Genomic DNA, 14,986 nt, shown 5'->3' on the forward strand with positions numbered 1-14,986 from the left:
TGTTTTAACAGCATGCAGATTCATACTGTTGTGTTTTAGCATTCAGATTCATACAGTTGTGTTTTAGCATCCAGATTCATACAGATGTGTTTTAACCGGAAGCAGATTCATACAGTTGTGTTTCAGCATTCAGATTCATACAGTTGTGTTTTAACAGCAAACAGATTCATACAGGTGTGTTTTAACAGCAAGCAGATTCATACACTTATGTTTTAGCATTCAGATTCATACAGTTGTGTTTTAACACCAATCAGATTTATACAGTTGTGTTTTAGCATTCAGATTCATACAATTGTGTTTTAACAGCAATCAGATTCATACCATGTGTTTTACCATCTTTATATTGTGGGATCTATAAAAAAAATTGACTTTAGCACTGTAAACTCTTAAAACACAGCACCAAGAACATGCTGATAAATTCCAGTAATCTTCTGAACAATCGAATATGCGATGTAATGTGACATGGAATTTTAGTTAATGAACACATTGACTTCCAGATTTGAATTCGAAAATAATAAAAATTCCGAAAATCATGGAATTTTAGTTAATGAAAATACATTCCAAAAATAAAATTACGATGTGAAATTACATGATAGCCCTTCTATATATAGGGGAATGCTAGACAGAAAACCCTTAAATTCTTAGGAAACTCTGGAAACTCAAATCTCCCCCCATTTTTACCCAACCTTCCGACATTTTTTTTGAAAAAAATAACACATGTAATATACATGTTTTAAAGTGTTTTGGGCCAAAAAAAAAAAAACAAAAAAGCGCCGAAGGGATTTAAAAAAAAAATAAACAAATTTTAGCAATGTCTGGTTGCCTAACATGTGTTAGACAAAAATGCTGAAAGTTGCTGGAATTTGTTTTTTTTTTTTTAAAAAAAACCATTCGGCGCTTTTTTGATTTTTTGGCCCAAAACTCTTAAAAACATGTATATTACATGTGTTATTGTTTTCAAAAAAAAAAAAAAAGTCGGGAGCTTTGAGTTTTCCGGGTTTCTTAAATATTTAGGGTTTTCTATATAGCCCAACCCTATATATATATATATATATATATATATATATATATATATATATAGCGTCAAGGCACCCCTTTTTATGTTTTGAATCATTTATTTTCGCTTTTGGATTTATCGACTTTGACCGTTGTCTAAAGCTACATCCGTTTTCTTTTTTTTTAAGTCTAATCTTCCGACTTTATGACTTCTTACGTCATTTACACGTCTATTTATTCTACGCTTACCGTTACCCGGTTCGCACTTATACTTCTTTACAACCCGTTACTCGGGTTCTTTTATCTTAATGTTTTTAACGCTCCTGTTTCTTGGTTTACGTTTTCCCTTTTATATCCTCTAATGACCCATCACATAGGTTTATTAACATTTTGCGCTCCCATTATTCGTTTTGCGCTTAATTGTATTTTCAAGCGTTATTCTTTATTAAATCCGTTTGACTTGTCCGTGTGAATTTCATCACTTATGACAGTCAAACTTTTATCCGTATGCCTTAGCATTCTCATTAGTCAGTCCGTATTCTCATTTATCTTGATTCTTGCCCGTTCTCTCTGGCTCGTTATTCTAATGTATTACGCTTCCATTACCCGGCTTTCGTTTACATTTATTATCAAATATTTTACTTATTTGATTCGTTTTGGGTACCTTTATAATTCGTCCCATTCACCCCGTCCTTACTACATCGGACGTAAATGCATCCATCATAAGAAGTTCATGGTATCATGTGTTCACTACTTACTTGGCCAAAGTAAGCAATCAACACATGGTACATATGACCTTTATAATTTTCACATTACACCCCATGTAAGTAACGCTTATCCAATTGGCAAAACTTTATTCAATTGCTATTTAACAATTATTAGTTTTACCCGTTTCATTCTTGAACATATAAAATGTTTTCCTTTTTATCTAACTATTATATAATCACATTCATTAATGTGATTGCTAACCTTTCTCAATAATATTATATTGAGAATTATTCACTTGGATAATCACTCCCGCCCAAGTTTCCACATGAAGTAATCCTGTTATTGCTTTGTCATTCATCATCGTGAATAACACATGTTTCTTATTTAATTTCTCTTGGGAACATCATCCTGAATAGGTATCCTATTCAGATTTTCCATGTTTTATCCTACGTATGCAACAATCATTCTCTACGTGTTTGTTGCATATTACTATTTATGCGATAAAATTTAAAACGTGCACTTGGTAATGCTTGCCCTAACGGGCTTTCCTTGCCATTATCCGTGTTCGCGATTGTTACGCGATTTTTGTCCTTGGCGAGCATGCTCTGCTTGTCATACTCGGACCGTTCCTCCGTCATATCCACAATTTGTTAGATTCTCGCCATCTTCAGATGCGAGTATCCTTCAATTAAAATTTACAAAGATTAGTAATGTCAACGTTACTAAACACCCGTATTACAACACGAGGCTTTCTACTATACGTGTCAACGCACGTAACTTCGTTAACTATATCAATCATTTAATTGGGCTAACGTGTATTACACGATAACCCTGTGTGTTATTTATAACACTTTAATATGCTAAATCATTTATATACATATAACTTACCGGATTTGCGATCAAGCCTCGAACCGAACACATTTGTCAACAACCTTGAGCTGTGATTACCAACTTGTAACACTCTTACTATTAAATGAAGCTTTTCGTATAAATTATGAAAATAAACATGTAATTATGATTACATATACGTTGAAAAATACGGGTAAATTAAAACTTTTACAATTTAAAATAATACAACATAATGTGATTGAGTTCATCGTTTAAAAAAAATAACGACGAAACAACTTGCGGAAGCTTCATTTTCATGTGTTCGGTTCTTGTACATTGCTTGATCTTCATCTGGGTACTCCTGATATTCACCTATGATCAAAACCAACTTAAAAGTTAGTTTTGATAACTTAAAAATAAGATTAAACAAGTTCGTAACATCAAAAGCATCAAACCAACAAAATAAAAATAATTTTTCGGACTGGTGCCTCTCGCGCCATGCAAGAGGCTTCCCTTGTCCCTTCGCATGCCGCGACGCCTGTCGAGAGTCGCGCTGATGTCACAGTGTCCCCTCGCGTGCCGCGGGGGAGACCAGTTTCCAGCAGGTTCATGCCTGGGACCTGTATATCAACCCAACTATGTTTTTAATCGAAAATCAAACTTTAAAGTGCCATAACTTTTTATCTACTTATCCGATTTGCGTGATTCCTGTTTCCTACGCGTTTGTAATTTGATTCCCCATCACATGGAGTTAAAATCCGACATCCGGATTTACAATTTTCTAGGTTTTAGGCCTTCGGCTTAATTTTAATTATTAAACTTTTAACAAAGCTTTTGACCCGTTTATACTATCATCAAACCAACTTGTTTATTACACCCTAATTCTCATGGATATCATATTTTAAGGTTTCCTATCACATGAGGTTCAAATCACGGGTTATTATACATCATTAACCCGTTTATACTTATGCGCTTGTTTTGACCCGTTAAGGGTATTTAAGCGCTTTTACGCACAAGCCATACTCATTCATTTCTAATTTCATATTCCCATATTTTAATATCTACTTATATTCCGCCACCACTATTTTTGTGGTGGATTTAACATATTGAACCCATTATCCTAAGTTTTACCATTCGGTTAGTCATTTTACGCTAATGACCCATTTGTTTAAATATAAACTTATTTATGCGTACCTGGCTCGGATCAACATATTGACCGGTTTTAATACCTTGTCTCAATAATCGCTAATTCATAGCATCACTAATTCATAAGCCGATTTATCCTGTGTGCATAAAACTCCACAAACACTTATTAGTCGTTAATTGTGAAATGGTATCAAGATTACCATTTGACACGTTTGGTCTAAACGACCAAACATTTTGCACTTATATTTGACTAGATCACCATTTTACCCTTTTTATTCGTTTAGGCTTACTTAGAAAGTAGCCATTCAGAAACTCATTTTTATTTATGTCATCCCATGACCAAATTACCATTGCACCCATTTTTACCATTAAACATGGTTTTTCGTCTTTTGATACGTTCCGTTCCGACCCGTATCTTTTATGTCAAAATCATATTTTGAATATAACCTTGTCGTATTTATAATCTATAAATAAATACATATCTTACGATAAAGGTGTAAGCTTTACTTACCTAGCGTCCGCGCAAACATTATTCGCATCCATCATTCGTTTGACCCGTTCCTTTCCAAGCTCCTACCTAGCTTGTTTAGAGTCAAACTATATCATAACATCCATAAGATGGTTAGATTGGTCATTCTATACAATGGCCATCACCCTATGGTCTTTTTTTTACACACTTATCAATCAAAGCATGCCATATATTCAAAAACTAGTTTTACACCATAATTCTTTTCATTCACTAACCGTTTGACCCGTTAGTGAAGTTACTTATACAAACTAGTTAGTAAGTGATTTTAAACACTTTAAGAATGTGACATAAAGTGTTATTTGTTCCCAACAACCAATACTTCATGCCTAAAGCAAGTATGTACAATCCTATGCCTTTTTCTTGGTTAATAAGAACATTATTAATGTGCAGCGATTTTGTATTCAGCTGCTGCTGTAATTGACCCGTTTAAAAGCTTATTTAGATCATCATGTTCAAAGATGGATCGTAGAACTCTCAAATACCTTTCTAGGCATATATGGTACGTCTTCTAACGATGTCTCTATGATTTTATATGATTTTTACAAAATCAGGACAGCAACTTATTTTAGTCCAAACAGCATGCTGTCTTTTCGAAATAGCCACTGAATTCGACGTTTTTGACCCATTTAACATCTGAACCAAGTCATCACATTAAGTAACGAAATGCAGATTACTCAGAGACCTTTCTAGGCATATGAAGTACACACCCATACGATTTTTCTGTGATTTATTGTGAATTTTCAAAATTCAGGTATGCACCTATTATTTAAGCATTTCATGGAACACTTGGCGTGTTTTGCATTCAAGTTTAGTATCTAAGCTATCTCTTGAACACCTTACCCCAATTTTACCAACATATCTATACTATATATATTATACATATCCAAAGGACTTCTTAAGGTCATTAAAATTTCCTTAAAACACCTCTAAAGCATGATGTACAAGTCTTTTAAGCACCAAAAAACTTTACTTTCCACTTATACCCTTTTTCCTAAACTAAACACGCGGACACACGACACAAACTAGGGTTTTTCTCATCTCACATTTCCTCTCATCCTCTACTCTCTCTCTCTCTCTCTCTCTCTCTCTCTCTCTCTCTACGGTGATTGCAGCGACTTCATCAGGCCTCTCTCTCGGATCTCGCCAGATCTCTCACCAGATTTGTGAGGATTTCACCAGATCGATGAAGGTATCCTCGGTTTCTCTCTCTCTCTCTCTCTCTCAAATTCATCAACAATGCTGAACCAAGGGTACTGTACAATCGATTTTAGGGTTTGCCATTTCAACCATCTCCCTGCTTCTCTCTCAAAAAAGATCTAGGGTTTCTCTAGGCGGAGCCGAGCCACTGGCTCACTGCGACCTCGCCGGCGGTTTGATCCTTCCATGGAACCAAATAGTCCGAGCCGTGTAGGCTGGTATTGTGTTCTTACCCTTTTCTCTCTTTTCGTTTTTATTGAACTGATTTCGTTTTTGTACAGCTCATATCACCAAATCCGGTTTCAGTGGCACTCTTTTCGTTTTTGGGAGTGAAGAACAAGCAGATCCGGTATCCTGTATGTTCGTAGACCTCATATCACCCCTATATGTATTTGGTATTTTGTAGATCTAGGGTTTTTTTGTATTTTTCAGATCCGTAAAATGATGATTTGGGAATTAAAAATCAATGCAGAACTTGATTTACCGGGTTGCTTTGAACTTTTACATGTGTGGACCTCTGATGGCGTTGTGTTCAAGTACGGCTCTAAGCCTATTCAGGTATGGACCTGTAACGTATTTGATTAAATGTTATTACTCTTGATTCGTGTCAGTGTTAGGTACTGGAATTATGCCTGATATCGTGTTATTACTCTTGCAAATCAGAACTTTCTATACAGATTGATGATGTGTTGTCTTATATGATATGTTTGAGGAAGAACTGATCAGCCTGAAGCCCTACATCAACTTCAAAATGTGATTCAACATCAACATCAGATGATATTTTGTCTCGCAATAAAATGATGAACTTTATGTCTTCTAGGTAATATACACACAAAACCCTAATCTTTTTTCATATTTTGCATACTGTTCTGTGTGTTTTTATAGCAAGTTTTGCATAAAGAATCATACACAGTTAGATTTTAAGTTCAGGGATCAAGTGTTATACCCAACGATCTGTGTGTTTTTATAGCAAGTCTTAATTTCTATGTAGGCATCATCATCTTCAAATGGATCAAGTGTTATACCCAACGATCTTCTATTAATCAGTACCATTAACCACATTTTCTGTTATGTAGGATGGCTCTTATTCGAGGGGTCCAGTTGACATACCTGTTGGAGAAGTTAATGATTCCAACTACTTTTTATCCCCAACGTTCAAGTTTGAGCAAGTAAGTTCTTTTTGGTGGTTTCCTTTTGCAGGATATATTACGAATCTTATTGTTTATCTTTCATGTTATGCACAGTGGTGTGAATATGTAGGGTTGCTTAAGTTCTGGTTTTGACTAAAAAAGAAAACCAAACCAAACCAAATTGTATCTGGATTTAAATTGTATTCAATTTAGGGCTCTTAATATGGTTGGGATCCGAAACCGAATTTCATCATTTGTTTTTGGTTTGATTTTCGAATTAAAGGTTTCCAAACAAAACCAAACTGAACACTGGTATATATATATATATATATATACTATATATAATATACATATCCAAAGGACTTTGTAGTCTACGAGCCCTAACTTTTTAACTTTTTTACTGTTTTTTTGATGGAAACCGAGAATGGAGGTTGAGAGGCTCTACGACGTCGTTTCCGGTGCTCAGAAATCTGTTTATTGGCTTATGTTTTTGGTAAATCTGCACTATGTTATGAATGTTATTGTTTAGGTTTACGAGATCTGTGTTATTGTGATGTTCTGGTGTTAGTTTAAGTTGTTTCTGTGCGTTTTATAGTTTTAAGTTGTTATGTGAATTAGAGGAACTATTGTTATGGTTATATAGTTTTTATTTTGATTTGATGAGTAATGATGTTTTGGTAAGTATATCTAGATTGATTTAACGCGTTTTGTTGAGGAATTTTTTGCTGCTGCTGGAGTTATTTTATGATCTTATTCTGTTGCTGTGAAATTTGTCATTATTGATGTTCACATTATGAATCTAAAGTTCTTTGTTGATTTTGAATGTATTTGGAATAACTATGTTGGGAGGGAGTTATTATTTTGAAGCTTTAATAGTTTGTATTATATCATGGTGTTTTGTTACATTTTACTCTTTTATTTATTAAATTCGTATCCATGTTTGTATGGTAGGTACCATGTCTCTCTTTTTGCCACTTGGAAACAAAGGGGAATGCATTTCTCAGTTGCTTCTGGTTCTTAGCAAAATGAATTTGGTTTTCAGTTATGTGCCTGAATTTTATTTAGAAACTCTGGTACGCCATTAAACCCTCATAATATAAACTTTCACTTTTTTGCGTTACCCAAAAATATTTTGAGGTTATTAAACCCTCTTGATCTTGCTTTGTAGGTTGATTGTTTTCATGTTTTGCGAAAGAGTGATCCTCCTTTTGTCTCTACAGGAATGTTTATAAAACAAGGACTTGGTTCATTTATACGTTCCTCTTTTTCAATGTTTGTAAATTTATAACTACGGATATAAACTATTTACGTATAAACTAATGTTTTTGATGTTTTTATTCAGGTTACTTTTGTGGTTACCCATTTCAGCGACCCGAGAATATCAAGCACAGAACTAAGAGTTCTACTTCTGCAATCAATTTCTGTATTACTTCAGTACAAAGAGTTTTTGGCTGCTTTTGAGAGCAACCGAGCAACAACTCGTAGCCTCCCAACATCACTTTTATCAGTCTTTGATAACCGATCATGGATTCCTGTAACGATTTGTAAGTAAACTAAGTTTTTTAGATTAAATTTGTCTAACAATTATTTTAAAAATCTTATTTTTCTTTGTTTTTTTAATTATTTATAGGAGTTGTGGCTGCAAGTTTTGTATCGGGTTACAAGTTGTCGGATTCGGCTCAAGAAGGTGGCGACCCATGTTTGCCGGTTGCATGGTCATGGTTGGAGTGTAATTCAGATCGTGAACCGAAGATTATATCGGTGTATGTTTCTTGACTTTATTTATCTTGATGTTAACTCCAATGTAGAAAATAAAAAGCAAGACTGGTGTGATTTACACGAACGCGAAAACGTTGTTATATTTCTCCATCGCAATGATTGCTCGCAAGGTTGGCTTTGCTGATTCCAATAACTTGCAGCCGGTTGGTGCAATCACTCCATGTAATTTCTCCATCGCAATGATTGCTCGCAAGGTTGGCCCTGCTCTTGCCTGTGGCTGTACTGTGGTCATAAAGCCCTCTGAGCTCACATCATTGACCGCCTTAGCAGCAGTTGAGCTGGCCCTTCAATCTGAAATTCCGCCTGTAAACCCACTTCCACCATAACTTTTTTTTTTATCACTCATCACGTAATGTCTAATTACATTTTTGTCCTCTGAAGGGTGTCTTGAATGTGGTCATGGGATATCCTCCTAGCATTGGTGATTCTCTACTATAGAGCACACAGGTTTGTTTTTATTAGATAGTTTACATTAGTTACGGTTTATTGTAATTCGTTTTAAAGATATTTTAACAAATGAAACAATCATCTGTTTGTTTATCTCCACAAGCGATGCTATTTTTTATGTCTAACAGGATGGCAATATGGTTAGATCGTTGATAGCTGATATCCGTAATTAAAACATTTTGATTAAAGTACATTTTATGGAATTAGGGGTTGTATTGGCAGGGAAAGGAATTAATCCAAGTAGGTATTGAGGCTGGTGCTAGATTATTTATTATGGAAGAAATATTGAGGTCTATCCTTATCTAAAAATAATTGTCCAAAACTATTAGTTTGATATATTGATATCAAGTAGATTAAACATATGGATATAGTTTTTTCCAAACTGTAACACATGTGTGTTTAGTCCTTTTCACTCAAAGATGTTAAAAAGTTCATTTGACTCCAAGTGAAATGACCATTATACCCTTAAAACAATTCGACACACTGGCCTACTTTCTTGAATTTTTGTTTTACCTTTTCATTTTTGTTCATATGACATGTGTTAATAAATTATCATAAGTGGATTGAAATGGCCACCTTTAAAAATATAAGAAAGCTCCATGTTCTGACCTTGAGAAAATAAGAAAGCTTAAAAAAGGGGCTGAATTTCTCGAGGCATCTTTTAGAGCCAAGGCTGATTTAATTTTTTTTCTTGGAACAGATGCAACGTTTTGAAAACATTTGATTATGATTTTTGTTTTTTTTTTCAGGTATCATTTAGGAGCGGATTTGTTAAGCTCGGGTTCGGTAGTTGGGGAATCGTTATTGAAAGATCTTTGGCAACATCAAGACGCCATTTTGTGTTGTTCTCTAAAGGTATAACAAGAGATCATTTTTTTACTATGTACACAAAAATATATAATTTCATTTTTTTTTTGAAAGGAAATTATATAATTTCAATTAACATCTTAATTTTTTGAGTAAAGATTTAAAAAGATTTTATGCATTGAAAATATACAAATGAGGGTATTAACCAATAAGATTAGGAGTGAGAAATTATAGAGTGAGAAGTAATACACTGACCAGTTATATAGAGAAGCAGTTTACAGCCGTCAACTTTTACTGCTGCACGCAAATGGTATTTTTACTACTAACGAGACTTAACTTTTAAATGCAGCCGTAAAGCAATCACCAGTCAGAGTTGTCTGTCAGAGAGCTTGCTTTTTGCATGCAGCCGTAAATGAATAATAACTATTCAGAGTTGTCTGACATGGAGCATGCTTGGAAGTCTATAAATTCAACATCAAGCTCAACACTCTACAAGCACTCAACTGAGATGATTTAAACCTTCAAATTGTAAGTTTTATCTCAGTTGAACTAAATATTACATCAATTAAACCTTCAAAACATCAACCTAACAACTATTTTACTTCGATTTCAGAATATCAATACTCCTTTCATCTGGGTCTTGCGTTGTTTCTCGGCTCTTCACATCAAGGTCTTACATTTTTTGTCGGCTTTTTACATCTCTCTCTTGCATTGTTGTAAGTTTTCTCACATTTATTGGCTTTGTATTGTTTTAGTTTACATGTGTATTGTTCTGTCGGCTTTTTACATCTCGCTGTGTTTTTTGCATCTGTATAAATGCTCTGTGGCTTTGTATTGTTTTAGTTTACATGTGTTGTAAAATAAATGTGTATTGTTCAGCCGTAGCTTTTTGCATCTGTATAAATGCTTAGTAACCTGTATTGTTTCAGTTTACATGTGTTGTAAAATAAATGTTCAGTTGACTTTATTTTTATGTTGAAGGATAAATGTTCATCATAGTTTATTTTTTTTATTGTTTGACTTAAATTAAGATAGGATAAATGTTCAGCTGTTGCTTTTTGCATCTGTATAAATGCTCCTGCTCTTCAGTAAGATATATGTTTGGTTTGTTTTTCACCGACTTAAATTAAGATACGATAAACGTCCAAATTCTGTCAATATTTCAACTTCTTTAACAACGTTACATACCAGTCATAATAATTTTTTAATTATTGCAATGAAGTGTTTTTAATAAAGTTAAATATATTTACTAAGGACGTTAAAATGGTAATTTTGTAAGTATGGTGGGTTTGAGATTTTATATTATAGATAAGGAGTATCAAACTGTATACACAGTGCCATTAAACACATATAAGCCCCACCTTCACAAGGTTAAGTGAGTTGGCTACTTTTCACAACACTTTCACCACCTTTGACTTCTTTTTGTCCCAAAAAATAATAACACTTTTCTTTTAACTTCTCACCATTATCCTCCAATTAAACACATATAAGCCCCACCTTCACAAGGTCCAGTTTTTCTCGACTAAAATAGTGATTTGATCAAAATATAAATAGAGTTATTGTGCGAAATGTGTGAATTATAATTGAGTTTAAATTGACATCAAACTTTCTAAAAATCCTTCATTACCCACTACATCCTCTAAATAACTTTGTTTATAAATTGAGTTTCAATTGTATGTTTCAGAAAATTGATCTTTTTTTTATATTTAACCAAACTATTTTTATTTGCTTTAAAAATGATGTTTATATCCAATCAATGCGATGGAAGATTTGGGGATTTAGGGTTCTGTTGTTTTTGCCATTCCGGGAGGACTTTATATCTTATTTTTGTTTGATTATGATTATTCATGTCTTAGATGTAGCTTAAGAAGTCAATGTCCAGAAGTTACGTTGATGTTCTGTATTTATTGGGTGCAGGAATATTGTAGGTTATGTGGTGAATCGGATCCGAAAACTGGGACAAAATGCCATAGCTGCCGCCTCCATCATGACGGCTAGGGTTCTGATGAGTTGAATCTGGTATGATGTTCACTCCTAAGATCTAATCAATATTATTAATCTGCATGTTGTTAATTTCAATCTTTGTTGAACTTTTATTAAAGTGGAAATTGAAAATTTTATTGTTAATTTATTTGTTGCTGCTCGATTTAAATAGCATTTATTAATACCAGATAGTTTTTGTGAGAAAGTAACTTTCGTATCCTCAAGGTTGAAGATATATTGCTTTAATATTTGTGTCTTTTGCTTTGCAGGTGAAGCATATCCGCAAGTCACATGCCATCTGTTTTCGCATAGCCATTGCTTCTGCATTTGCTCCACATAATCCATCTGTTAGGTAATCCTATGATAAATTTCACATTTACTTTTACAGTTTTAACTGCTCTCAAATTCTGATTTTTTGTTTTGTTTTGTTTTGTATCTGCGTAGGGAGGGATGATACGGGATCCCTAGAACAGGCCCTTTTTGTGCTGGTACATGATATGGGTCCAAATTAGGAGCTTATAAGTAATGCCACTGTTGATGTGTGTATCTTAAGTCTACCTTGCTAAATCGTGTGAGATCGGGCTGCGAGACCAGGAACAATGTGCTTCTTGCTGTTCCGGCACTTCTCTATTCTATCAATAACTACTTGAAGTTCATCATGCAGTTAGCTTGTTCTATAATCAATAGCCTTATATCCGATAACATAACTTTATTTTCTTTTATACAATATCTGATTATAATTTTTTTGTTGCTCTATTTTAATCCAGCAACTGTAAAGATGCTGAGCAATCTAAAGGTAATTTTTGTTAGCATAGCCCCATATTCTTGTTTATCACTTGTTTTTGAGTTGTTAATGGGTTGTGCTATCATGATTTATAGCAAATTATATGATTTATGCAGTTCTTTTTGAATTTGATACAAATTAATTGAAGACTACAGGTTCTGGTTATTGCAGTTTTGCTAAAGATAATAATGAAACGTCAATTTTCCATTATTCAGGTTTGTTAAGAGACTCTAAATCTTAATATTTATTTGCATTTTTTTTAACATGCTCAGACTCAAAATGTAATCAGATCTTGATATTCTAATAATTATGACATATCAATTGTGGGCCTTGTGGCTATTGATGAAGAAGATGACTAATCTTTTTGTCATTTTTTTTGTGGTTATTGATGAAGATGATGACAAGAAGGTCGACAAAGAAGCATTATGGCAGAGATTGAAGTACTAAGAAAGGAGAGCGCCTGGGATAAATGGCACAAGTGAGTTTCTTTAAATGTATATTCTTTTTTTAAATCAAGGGTCTGGGTGAAATCATTTAGCCCTGTTAAACAACATATTTATTTTAATTATTTACACATGATTATTTACGATCAACTTGTTGAAATTTAAGTTCAGTGGTGAGGGCCCAGATGGAGCAATGAAACAAATACGGAACCTGGATAACGTAAGGATTCCGGTTACCTACCTACTGAAGCACTTCATTTTATGTGTTTTTATCATCAAACTAACCAATAATTGTCAATTGTGCAGCTGGTCAATCACATCGGTCTGTACTCGGCATTTCCGGCACAGCAGATTGTGTGGGGGTGGCTTATTGCTCTGGCTTAGTGACTTGCTGGTGAGGATTTTCTGATCTATGGAGTCACATTTGCTTGCCCAGGCTACCATGCTCACCCCGGCGCTCAAGCGTGACCGCTTGCGGCACCCGTTGCGATGCTCGCGAGCCACCTGGCTGCCAACGTGGCTCACCGAAGCGCTAACGGTTGCCACAACGCAGTCTTATTGTTGTTTGCACCATACACAACTCCATGCTAACCAAGAAGCTGGAATCGACATGCTTGATAATAGTCTGAAGCTAACGTCAATATGAGCCTAGCATGTGTGTTTCTTAGTAGAGTTTTAATAAACAATCACAATTATATTAAAATGTACTAATTTTGGTTTTTTTATTCATGCAATACAAAAGAATTACATATACAAATGAGAACCTTATAGTGACGTAACTAGATAGTTGCAAACCTATGTCGCACTATTGGTACATGGCTTTTGGTTATGGGCTGCTCAACCCCCATTGTCGTTGGGTCCCTATTGCGAGTCTCCACAAGCATGGTTCATAATTTCTTTAGACATTAGCCCTGAGCTCATGTTGGTAGCCAAAAATGTGCTGATTTGCTATAGGTTTTTGGTGCCACCATGTAGTATTTCTTAATACCTTTTTTTATAGATTCTATATCTTTTCTTTTATATTTGACAAAAAGAACTTAAAACGAGTGTGAAGGTTATCGCCGTCATCGCGAGTAGTCGATTTGTGAGAACCAAACTGATTAAAACGAATAACCGAACAAGTTAAAGTAATAACTAGTTAAAACAAAAATAAGAAAGTAACAGACAGTTAGTAATTCGAAACAGTTAACTGATCTCCCAATTTTCATAATGCAAATGTCATTGACCATTCTAACCTGAATCTATTATTGTCATAGCTCATTCTAACCCAAACCCATATTTATCACTCTATTTGGATCTGAAGCAAAATAACATTTATTTAAATGACTGGTCATGAACCAAACCCATTATAACCCAACCCGCTAAACCCATTTTGCCAGGTATATTCGCAACCAAACTCTCAAAGGCTTAATGGAATGAAATCTAAGGGGGTGTTTGTTATTTTAATATAAGCTTTTAGCGTTTTGAGGGTGTTTGGGATCCAAATGACTATTTGATTATATGTGATCAATCCACTGTTCATGGACCGGTGAAATGAAATGTAAGGGGGGTGTTCGTTATTTTAATATAAGCTTTTAGCGTTTTGAGGGTGTTCAGGATCCAAAATGACTATTTGATTATATGTGATCAAAAAAATCATCATCAACTCCACATTTTTCTAATACATGTAAAATATACTATTTCCTACTAATATTCCTTGTTAATAGTTTAAGCTTGATCTTGTGGATCCTGAAAGCAAGCCAGAAAGGCTACCCTGTTGATGTTAATCATTGATGTTTCTAACCATGGTATCACATTACTTTAGAGAATTGATGGATAGCTTAATGAAGTCTTGCTGAATCAAAGTGTTAAGGGTTATTTTTTGTTTGTATTGGGTTACATTTAGAATGGTTTTTAATAATGCATTTGTTCTAATAATTTTAATATGGGCTGAGTATGAGTACTCACATGTATGGGGCCCGTTTGTTTAGCTGTATTGGAGATTTGGGCTTAACTTGGGGACAAATGACATATCTAAGGTATGTTTGTTATTTTTTTATTGTTATTAGTTTTAGAATCCGAAATATGATTTTCCTAGAGTAACCAGATGTAGTTTGATTTCAAACTTTTTCTGATTTTCTTTAAAATTCAAAGAAAGAAAGTCCTAACATTCTATTACGTTGATATTTACCCGAGAGGATTGATAAACTAACAGAATCGAGTATGTTTC

General features: G+C 34.2%; 1 long non-coding RNA gene across 36 annotated transcripts; it reads left to right on the plus strand.

Moving 5' to 3' along the window:
- The first annotated feature begins 5,216 nt into the window (after positions 1 to 5,216).
- On the plus strand, positions 5,217 to 13,534 carry LOC110908260. 36 transcript variants are annotated; one of them, XR_004879165.1, is made up of 23 exons: positions 5,219 to 5,396; positions 5,479 to 5,622; positions 5,686 to 5,760; positions 5,877 to 5,962; positions 6,068 to 6,224; positions 6,481 to 6,573; positions 6,958 to 7,027; positions 7,486 to 7,607; positions 7,703 to 7,778; positions 7,877 to 8,078; positions 8,165 to 8,297; positions 8,454 to 8,618; positions 8,695 to 8,760; positions 9,510 to 9,615; positions 9,917 to 10,095; positions 10,181 to 10,283; positions 11,485 to 11,586; positions 11,820 to 11,902; positions 11,995 to 12,346; positions 12,490 to 12,549; positions 12,729 to 12,812; positions 12,944 to 12,997; positions 13,084 to 13,534. It is a non-coding gene; the product is annotated as an uncharacterized LOC110908260 (long non-coding RNA). The 36 variants fall into 36 exon arrangements; XR_004879182.1 differs by lacking the exon at positions 6,958 to 7,027 and having other exon boundaries at positions 11,995 to 12,213; positions 12,318 to 12,346; positions 12,949 to 12,997; XR_004879162.1 differs by lacking the exon at positions 6,958 to 7,027 and having other exon boundaries at positions 5,217 to 5,396; positions 7,703 to 8,078; positions 11,995 to 12,213; positions 12,318 to 12,346; positions 12,451 to 12,549.
- The last annotated feature ends 1,452 nt before the right edge of the window (positions 13,535 to 14,986 follow it).

This window comes from Helianthus annuus, chromosome 14, assembly GCF_002127325.2.
Source record: "Helianthus annuus cultivar XRQ/B chromosome 14, HanXRQr2.0-SUNRISE, whole genome shotgun sequence".
Classification (NCBI taxonomy): domain Eukaryota; kingdom Viridiplantae; phylum Streptophyta; class Magnoliopsida; order Asterales; family Asteraceae; genus Helianthus; species Helianthus annuus.